Source organism: Drosophila melanogaster, chromosome 2L, assembly GCF_000001215.4.
Source record: "Drosophila melanogaster chromosome 2L".
Taxonomy (NCBI): domain Eukaryota; kingdom Metazoa; phylum Arthropoda; class Insecta; order Diptera; family Drosophilidae; genus Drosophila; species Drosophila melanogaster.
This window is the reverse complement of record NT_033779.5, coordinates 6226998-6238199: the sequence shown is the minus strand read 5'-3', so window position 1 is coordinate 6238199 and position 11202 is coordinate 6226998. Positions and strand designations below refer to the sequence as shown.

Genomic DNA, 11202 nt, shown 5'->3' with positions numbered 1-11202 from the left:
AGACCGTTTCTCGCCACTCGGTTTCTGCGGGAGTTTGACAAATTACAAAAAAATGATTAAACCCGACACTTGTAGTGTGCATGTCCGGCATTTCCGGCTAGTCCTGCCATCGAATTTAATTAAATATGGTGCTCGGATTTATGGCTCAATGGTCAATCATCTTCAGGTCTGAATTAATATTCAGTAGAACTGGTATAATGTGCCAAAACTAAACAATCAATCTACTTACAGGCGCATTCACACACTCGCACAGGGGCTGGCTTTTTGGTAGAGTTTGCTAATTTATTTGTTGCGCCACGCCCCCTGGCTTGTCCAAAATCCCTCGCCCACTATCGGCCCCTATGCTAATAATGTATCGTAATTTATTTTCAACATGTTGACAGCCAATGCCGCATTTTGGTGCCGTAAATTTTGTTGCGTGCCTCACCCATGACGATTATTACTGCTGCCTGCGATTTTGGTTGCCACACTGGCTGTTTCCGCTGATGGTGCTGATGTTGCTCGAACTTGATTTTAGAAAATTTAATTAAAGGTGATAAACTGCTGTCGGATTTCATTTTGACTTTAACTAATGCAGATGCAGCTTTATACATATTTCTAGGCAATGTTCTTGTGCGTGGGCCAACATCAAATGCACAGAAAATTGGTCCAAATGAATTTTTATTTTAGGGGTTTAGATTAACATAGTTGCAACCTATGATCAATAATGTTGGTGTAAGCAGTATAAATACAACTGAATGTATATCATTTAAAACTACTTATTATATGCAATACTCTATTTCCGCTTCTATTAAACTATAAAACATTACTCAACAGAGAAATAACTGAGTATCAGGCAGTTGAGCCACTTAGGGAGTTTGTTTAGCTGTAACTTGGTCAAAATAAGTCGCAGAGTCAGAAGATTGACTGTTTTAGGCAACTGGAAAGCTAAACTAACGATCCAGATCACTTTTTGGAGGATTTTGAAAAATTAAATTTTTGGTCAATTTTCGCATTTTTTGTAAGGGGTTACATCATCAAATTTTGCAAAAAATGGGTAAAAATTAAGTTCGCAAATCTTGAACGCAGTTCGATTGGGAATTTCGTGGCGAGCTCAACGAGGTATGATATTCCACAATCGGACCATTATTTATGATTTTAGAGCAAAAAAACGTATTTTTTATACAGAAAAGCAAAAGAAAGATGGCTCTATTATGGTGAAGATATTTGGCCAAATAGGACGCATAACCAAATGGCTAACGGTGAAGCAATGACAATTTTCTCCAGAAAACTAAACAAAGTTATCTTTAATATAAGGGTTGACCCACTTTTAGAACAAGACCTGGAAAAGCGGAGACCTCATGTTCGAAAAACCTAGTGTATCGTTCTATCATGTTTTTGAACTCCAACAAAAGTCGCCGGTCTCTCATTCCAGGTCATTCTACTGGCAAGGCGTGCGGTAAAAAGCAGAACAAAATTAATTTAAGTTTATTGACATATTGCTAATTAGACAGAACATGACAGCGTATCAAGATTTATAGCGCCCGATAAGCAACAGAAGTCGAGTCCCCAACAACAACATGCGAGTGTATATGTTGTGCCGTAGGGTGTGCAGTGGGGGGGGGGGGGACTGCAGGGCGGATCAATGAACGCATTCATTTTAATTGGTAGACATGGAAAATATGCCAAACAAAGGAAAGCGAGGCAAGAAAAATCATGCGAGCGCTGGGGGAGGAAAATCCACGCTGCAGGCAGCGGAAAGTCGCAGTCGCTCTAATTAAATGCACTTGAGAATGCAGGCGAATGTGTCCTCCCTGCCCCGACCCTCTTTTTATGTTGCAAGTAGGGGGAAGGGGGAGCACGGTTCACTGGAATTTATGTGACTTCCCCTTCGAATGTCTCGTAATTCTCAAACCTACAAGAAGTGCATAAACTTTCGACATTTGTTTTCAAACAACTTGATTTTTTTATTGTTCGCCTAGATATGCTTACCTTTTAATATTGTTGCCATCGTCGTCTTTGGGAAGTTGGAAAATGGTGGGGGACTGGACTATTGATTGCCCCAGCGATGGCATATAAAAAACGAACGATTTCTATAGATAGCGGAAAACACAAAAATTGCTGTTGTGGGTCATAAATTTGCCTCCATGTGCAATGTTAGGGTTTATGGCGATGGTGCAGGGAGTCGGAAATCCACTGCGATAATGACTGAAACTGGAGAAGGTTCAGTTTTTTTGAAAATATGTTCATGTGCTGTGTTATATTATGCACTGTATAATAATAATAAAATATAAATTGTTTGTTCAACTCAATAGTGTTCAACTCAATGAAGCTTGTCATGTTTTTTCATAAAAACTAGAAAAAGTACCCCATATGTCTCTCATGTTTCATTTTGATTCAGTTTTTTTCAGTTTCAGTTGTTCTGTTTCAATTGATTTCTTTGGCAAAATAATACTGTCATTTAAAGTCGCAGCTAAATGAGGGACTTAAATGTGGTCGAGCAAAGTTATTATTCTACTAAATCTGATCTGGTTCTTGTTTTGTCTAGAATAATGAAGAATAGAGATATTCTTCAATAATAAGGATGTTACGGAATGGAGGAAAAGCCATTTCGATTTCGAGGATGTGCAATATAGAGCTGCAAAAATCCTTCAAAGGAACCTGGCCTGCAACTGTAGCCAATTTCCGTTTTTCATGTTGCGAAATATGTCAACTTTGGCAGGATTTGTGATTTCGAACGCACACACAGCCGGCGCCGCTTGTGTTTCTACATATATAGGACATTTGAAGTTGCCCCTTTATTAGTGTCCTGCCTGCCCTGCCGGCTCGTGACTCAGCATATCCTGCGACCCGGAATTTTTTCAACGCATATGCCAATTTTGCTGTCACGTTTTGCAATTCTTTCACTGGGACCCCCCTGACAGCCAAGTTAACTGCTCGGCCCGCCGAGCTGTGTCAATCAATGTGGGCAGGGTATAGGCTATCCTATAGGTATCGGCGTGGAAGGTCCAGGCTGCACTCCCCCCAAAGGGGTTAATTGCGATTTGAATGTGGAAAAGCGTGCAGTTGGTGTTCTAATTATGAATTCTCAAATGCAACTTCACTTCTATTCGGTTCGTGACAGCTTGGCGTCTTCGCTGTGCTAGGGGTTGATTTTCCCTACATTTCGCACAAATTGAACCATAATTGTTAAATAATAGGGGTGCTGCCAACTGCGGTTATAAAGCAATCAGTGCACGGCTGTGCAAGGGAAAAGTTTTGGGAGAACAGAGGAATTCGCCGAAGAGAGCTATTACATTAATTGCAGTTCTCTTTGATATGATGGTAAACTTATAATTAAGTGTTTAATAATTGTGGACATCCTCTTTTCGGTACCTTTTAGGCTACTCCCACAAAGAATATTTTGTAATATTTATTCCAAACAAAGGCACAATGTTAGTCCATAAGCAATTAAGTTTCATCTGCTTTCTCGATATGAAGGTACAGTCATTTCAAAAGCATGTTCCCATTTTAGGGTTAGGGGCCGTCATAATGTCATCTCTTTGTTTTTAGGCTGTAATGCGTTTCGGTAATGACGTAGCGGTGGTACTGCCACCTTTCCATTGAGAAGCTTTTCCAGAAATTGAACCATGGTTCCGTAGAACTGCCATCAAAGCAACCACAGCTGAGGCTGAGAATCCCCGGCATTCGGCGCTCGGATTATTCAGTTTGTTTGTTTTTTGATTAAGCGAATTTACGCAGCGCACATTCAGTGCCCGAATGCGCCACGTGTGCACCCCTGAAAACGGAAATTGTGGGTGTGGGAAAGGACCTGCTGCAGTTGAGCCTGAAAAATATTTATTTAAAAAAACCAACACGCTTGAAAAATGATTTTTGGCAATTAGCAGCAACGTCGTTCCCCAAGAGTAAAGAAAACATTTCCCCCCCCCACCCGAAAAATGGCCAACCACCCAACCAACCCAACAAACACGACCTTTCGTCCTTTATTCGCTCTTTTTTCCGGCAAAGAACACGCGTTCGCTTTATTATCCTGCTGCGTCGATTGCAACCTGAGGGATTCGGGAATAAATTATCTGGTTGCACATTTCCCCCTTTTTTTTTACCAGCTGCGCGTGCTGGTGCGTGCGCCACGCCCACCTGGCCACGCCCTTGTTCCGGCCACCACAACGGTGAGGAATATAGGTCTGCATAATAATGTTATTAAATTAAATATTTGCTTTGGGGTATACGATTTCATAATTTAATTAATTTTTTACATGCTTGACTCGAGCGTCTTGAAAAACTTGGATGAAGACGGAGCGAGGCCCGGAAAAATATTGAATTTTACGGAGCTTGTTGTTTGATAAATGATTGCCATGGTTGCAACTTGTGGGCGGGGCAGTGGGTGGTTGCGGTGCCGCAGGGTGAATCAGTAAGTGAGTGCTGATGACGAGAACGCCCAGTGGGTGGTTGCCACTGCGATTGATTTCCCTGCTGGGCGAGGTGAAATCTGAGCGAGACTTTAAGGATGTTAGGTGGCTTCGGATACTAGGCAACATTTTGTTAAAGCCAGAGATGAGATAATCACGCTTGTATTTGTGAGGATATATACAGGTGGAAAAATCAAAAATAAATCCCAAGTTTGTTACTTATCGAATTTATGTATGTTACGAAAATGATTTATTTATGAGGCTTGCTTTTAGGTGATAAACCAGTGTTCTTTACTAAATCTTGCCATTTTTCGGTTGTCCTTTTCCCGTTGATGTGCCACTTTTCAGCTTATTAACTTCGCCTTAGACATTCGCCTCTTTTATTTTCCGAGAATTCCTTGCCTTCAATCTTTCTTGCTGGTCGACAGTAAGTATCCCATTTCTTGTGCAGTTAGCAATGCTTTGGACACCGCCTTCTCCCCGGGATCTTGACGACTATTAAGAAACTCATCTTTTATACAATTTGCGAGCATTGAAGGCCCGCGGCTTGAGCCTAAAAACAGAATCCCCTGCGTCCTGCCAACTCCGCCAGGCTGAACCCATTCGAGTAGAACGCTGAGAACGAGGAGAACTTTTAGCTAATTTCATGGAATTGTTTGGGGACCATGGTGCGACAAGGGGAGCGGGAGGTGAGGTTGCTGGGGCGTTGCATGGAGTGGCAGCAGCTGCAAATGCAACTTTTACATACATTCTATGCAATTTGCCACGGCTCACATTTCGGGAAGCGCCCTGCTACCCGCCCACCGCGCATTTCTCATTCATCTTTAGAGCGAGGGACTTGTGGACTGGGGACTGTGCCCATTCAGTGCTAGGAGGTTTTTTGAAAACGTAAAATTTCTAATTTTATTTGCCCAGGCAACTATACAAAAGCATCCTGGCGTGCGCTTATTATCCTGTGCGTGCTGCAGCCACCCCCGCGCATCCCACTGTCCATGTCCCCGCGTTCCCGATCCACCCGGTAGCATCCCTAGCACCAGCGCTGGCCCAGCTGGGCATTGTCCTGTCCCAGGACACGGGCGCCGTTGTTGCTGCTGCCGGGCATTTGCTTTTAATGCCTATTAAGCCTAGCAATTAGTGGAGTATTGGTTTTTGAATGGGATGCATTCGGCGTGGGAGCCCCGACGGACGGGGATATACTTTTGGCAGGACAACGGAGTGTGTATCCTTGCGCTTGGATACTATGATTTATACGTAGTCGGATATAATTGCCAGGAGATGGTAGACTGACCACGTCGAGGAGTTTAAGTGATTTAATTCGGAAGGCAGGACATCGAAATCGGGAGGACTTAAAGCCTGAAACACTTTATAAAGATACATTCCTCATCTGATGAGGAAAGTAAACCGTCTTTACTAATTTAAAATCTTAAGATACACAGATATTTATAATTTCGTTTTGCTTATTCCCAATATAAGTAGAAAATCCTTGATAACCACTGATGAAATCATATTTGGTCGCACGAAAGTCCCCTGAACAAAAACATTAAAAATAATTTCCCGCAAACTATTTTCAGTCACCTACCTCGGCAGCTTCTCCTAGCTTCGGGCCAGAACATCAACTTTATTTAAATTAATTTAATTAAATTTAATTTTTAACGAAAAAAGGAACGAAGCAAACAACAAACGGGTACCCCGAGGCACAGTTCGCAAAAAAGGCGGCAGCAAAAAATCGGAGCACAGCTCGGAAATTCGAGGAGGTCCTTCCTCTGGTGGTCCGCTGTCTTTGTTTCTGAATCGTTCGCCTCGGGTCATGCGATTTGGAGTAGCGGAAAAACGCGGAACTGGAATTGAAATGCAAATGTCAAATCCCAGGATCCGCGGCTCTGCCATTCCCACTGCCACTTTGGAATCGCTTCCCTCATCTCATGCCAGTCACGTTTCTCGATTTGTAATTGAAACGAATCTTATGCCCACGATGGAATTTCATTTCATTGTTTTTGAAGTTTCGCACAATGACAAGATTTCAAAAACATTGTCGGAGGGTATTATTGCGAAGGTAAAGTGAAAATAATGTCAGATTTATGTTCAGGTACAGGAAACATTCATATAACTATGATTTGATGAGTCGATTGTATAGTTAGAATAGCTAGAAGAACTTTTTACCATTGAAATATATCCTTTTTACGGACCTAAGAAACCATTTCAGACCAAATCATTAAGGGCACTTATAAGTTCTTAGCAAGAATAAATATGTCAACGGAAAGTTCGCACAGTTTCCACAGAAAAGTCCTTCAAGGATGCAGGCCTAGTGTGAGTGGGCCATAAGTTTGTGCAATGATTTCTAATTATGACTTTTAGCCCCATTCAATGGCAAAGTTAAAGTTTGCACTTACCCCATCCCACTTAGTTGGAAAAAACTACTGTCAATGCCTTTCTCGCTGGATTCGATAACAATTAAAAGTTTCGCACTTGTAAAATTATTTTAAAGCAGCTGAGTAGAGCAAATAGGGATGCATTCATTGGATATCCTTGATTGCAAAGCAGAAGCTATGTATAATTGATGATAGAACCATACGTTCCACGATACTCACTTTCCATAGATTTGTTGTCCAAAATCGCCGATTGGACATTGTTACTTAGTTCTTTTAACCTGGCCATATTAAATTGACAGGAAATTCGGAATGAACCGAGGAGCAGGCATTATCAAAATCAAACCACTTAGCGCCAAAACCGACGAAGAGGGAATTTGGAAGTAAAAGGGCCACTGGTTTTAAGTTCTTTCCTATTTCCAGCTTTAGTTTGTTTCTAGATTTCATTACAAATATTTAAACATTGACATATACTCTTGTTTTGGGGATGTAAGTACACCACTTCGATTAGGATTGAAAATGATATCTAGCTCTTGATTAAGTAGCATGAAAATAGAAATAGTTCACATTATCAAATTACCATAATGTTTGTGTAGTAACTTTGATTTATAGAACCCTAGGCTCCAACCTTAAAATAATTGCTGCTTTTCAACTGCAATCTGCCTATTCAGTTGCCCCACTCATTTCATCAGAGAGCGTTAAAAACCGAACTGCATAGATTGGTGGGATGGAGCAGCTCTCAACAGCACTCGAATTTCCTAGGCAAATGAATGAAATTTTGACTTTTCCACTGCTTTTCAATGCAACTGCCTCCCCCCGTACTGGAGGCAGGCAACCCATGACTGCGCCGCGTCATTTTGCTCCATCATTCGGAGCTCCATCTTCATTAAAAGTTGCTCCTGCTCGGCTCAGTTTTCAATTAAACTAAAGCGCCTCGGGCTATGCGATGCATTGATTCCATTTCAGTTTTCGTTGGCCTAATTGCAAATTAGCTTGCCGATTAACCCAAAACCAAACCAAACCCCATACCACCCACCTCATACAGCATCGCTCCCCTTTTCTCATTTCTCCTACTTTGGATCGCGCACTCTTTTTGACGGGGCGGAAATCGACCGGCAAGCAATTAGAGAAACTGTCAAAAAAAAATGCGACAAACTATTTAAAGCCAAACAACAAATGAAACAACTTTGCATGTCAGTTTGGTTGCCATCAAATTTTAAACCGATTTTTCACTAAATCGACAGGAAAACAATCCGTTGTCAAAGGCGAAAGGTTCTCAGGTTTCACTCATGTCTCTGTACAGATTATGGAATTATTCAATGGATATATGTAAATACACAGGGAGAAATAAAAATGCAATAAGTAACGGAGGTACTTGGAACATTAGGTAAAGAATATGAGAATACATTTGTATAATCTTTAAAGTAAAAGCTTTATTTATTCATCTCACTTGGAATTTAATGAAGTTTTAACAACTACAAAACTCAATGCAAGCATGCTCAACAACTTTAAAAATCTTGCAGTTAACAGTTTGAGATTGAATTAAATTTATTGGAAATAAACGCAAAACCTATGGCTGTATAAATGTTTCAATGATGTATAGGCTTTGGACTCGAAGATAGCTAGCAAACCAAAAGATACATTTCCCTTATTTGGTGGTGACCATCTTTTCATTAGATAGAACGTATATCTTGGTGCAATCGGGTGTATTTTTAATGGGGTGTTGTGCAACAGGAAACAGAGTAAACTAAGAGCTCCTCCTTTTTTTCTCATGCAGGTAGCAACCGCACCTGTGGTCTAAATGCGATTTATGGCTAGAACTGTGGATAAAATGTTAGGGGCCACACACACACACTTTCGATACCCTAAAGTGGCACATGTGTTCTTTCGGTTAAGGAACCCATACTCGTACTGTAATGACCATTAGGCTCGAATTCGATTTCAGGTAGCTGGACCGATATTTTATTTCGTGGGAAATCGCTTGAAAGTAATTATGTAATTGACTTCCATCGCAAGAGGCGGAGATGAAAAGGGAAAGGCGCCTTCATCCACACTGTTTTATATTGTTGTGCTGTCATTTTCCAAGATGAGAAAGAAAAGAAGGACTTCTTACCTTTTTTATTACCTTTTCTTTGTTTTTTTGTTGGGTTTAGCTCGCGTCAATTGTCAGTTTCCGTTCTCATTTGTTATTTTGCGGGCTCACGCACCTTCTTCCTTGGCTCGAATGCCACATGTGGCAGATTATGTCATTTTGGCGGCCTTTTTCCATCTTTTACTTCCTTTCTTGGCCAAATGTCAGGAGCCATGAAAATTACGGCAAGGCATTAGCAATTATTAAACGGTTCATTGCCTAAACTGAAATTGTCAGTAACAATTTTCCCAGGCCTTTTAACATTTTAAATTTGTTGGCAAGGAAACGTTGGGAAAATAAAGAAGCATTGAGCTATAAAAACCTTTTCTCTATTTAAATTTTTCTTTATTTTTGAGCATTTCTTAATCTCGACTTGAAATAATTTTAATTCAATAGTAAACTTTATGCCAGGAAGGAAGTGGTTTTGTGAATACTTTCCAATAAATACATTAAACACAGATGTCAAGACGCAATTAATAATGCCGGAGAGAACACGATTTCACGCCGCAGACCCCGGGATATCCGCGATCTAATCCAATCCGTAATCTACCCCTTGGCCCACTGCTGGATGGGAGATGAAGTTGAGTGCGTCGTGAAACCGATATGTTTCAATCAGTATTTTTTTCGGGGTTCCCCGGGCAATTTGCACCCCGCACGTGCCGCGTTGCATTCCCTGAACGGAGTGCAATTGCAATTACTTTCAGAGCTCGAAATTTAACGATGGGAAAACACAAATTGCACGGTAAGGCACTTGGTAGGAAATTCAATTTCAATGAGGCTCATCAAAGTTTTCCGCTGCGTGGGAAAGCAGCTTGTTGTGGTTGAGTTGGGTTGCTTAACTTTCGCACATCCATTACGATATCACCGATCTTCAGATGGTCGACCTTCAGCAGGGGGAGTGGCCATAGAGCAGCATTATGCCGCCTGTCCTACGGTTTTAAATTACTTTTGTGGTGAATTATGGCGACGACGAGCCCAACGAGGCTACCACATACAGGATATATTCGATTTGGATTCCTTTGTTTTTCGCAAAAACCACTTCGCATTGCATTTCATTTGTTTTTCATGAGCGGCAGGGGGTGGGAATACGAATGCGAATGCGAATGCGTTTGGTCGCAGGCTTTGTAGGTAATTCAAATTTGTTTGTGCGTAAATTGAAATGCTACGAAAGCGCATAAACATTCCAATCAATTTGTTGGCAAATGAATTATGCATTGAAAATTGCATCGTTTGGTTTTTGGGCGTTACATGCGTGCGCTTTCAACTGGTATGGGCATCGAATAAATGCATTGACGAACTGCCCAAAGTTAAAGCTGACATATGCCATTGATTTCGATGCAGATATGCTTAATAGTTGCACAGTACGCTCGGTTTGCATTCTATCACTGAAGAGAATGCAAGAATTTGCATTTGAGCTAATTTGATTCAATCGACATTGCATTTAATGCTAAAATTGGAGACTGTTAAATGCATTGGGGTATGCATACCATAGGTATATATAGTGCAACATATTCCCAAGATAGCAAGATACAAACTGCAACATTGTATCTTTTCGGATCTGTACTCGTTATAGCAAGAATTTAATACTATATCCATTGGGGCTCACTCCACCTAATCCTCGGTGTGGGTGAAAAAGTCTATCTGCTACCTGTTACATACTTTGGTCGCCCACAATATACCCCTTTGCTGCGCAACTAATGGGCTTAAAAGGTTGTGTAAAAACAAAACGAGCCAGCCAAATGGCACTCCCTGGTGGTCAAATAAAATCAATAATCCTTAAAAATACAATATTTTACGCAAAAACATATTTTTTAATAGGCTGCACGCGACCAAAAACAACAGAGAATACATTTTGCAAATGCAAAAAAAAAAACAAAAAAACAAAAAAAAAGGATCATAAAAACGAGCCGGGGATTTGCAGAATGCATTTTTTGTAGCCGGCGACCAATTTGCAATCAAAGTAATTTTAATGCAAATTTTATATGTTGCCGCACGTAGTTGCAGCGCAGATAGGACCTCGTTGGCCACCAACTGAGCCCAGGAGCAGCATGAAAGCCGTAAATAAAAACAAAAGTGACCGCCACAGGAAAAGTCGGAATAGGGTCGCGAAAAACTGGCGCTTAACTGCGGACCGTAGGTTCGGATATTCAGCAGGACCCCCAGATTCCCAACTTCCCCACCCACCGAAAGCGGTTTGTTTATTTAAATGATTTTATGACTTTTGCGAACACCAAATGGTGACAACTTGTGGCCCTGAAGTTCAGTGTGGCCAAATAAAGAGGACATATAAAATGAAAAAGAAATTGTTAAAATATGA

At 41.1% G+C, this 11202-nt stretch overlaps 1 long non-coding RNA gene across 1 annotated transcript; it reads right to left on the bottom strand.

The window, feature by feature from the left end:
* Positions 1–6039: 6039 nt before the first annotated feature.
* On the bottom strand, positions 6040–6393 carry lncRNA:CR44823 (long non-coding RNA:CR44823). Its single transcript, NR_124115.1, has one exon. It is a non-coding gene; the product is annotated as a long non-coding RNA:CR44823 (long non-coding RNA).
* Positions 6394–11202: the final 4809 nt, after the last annotated feature.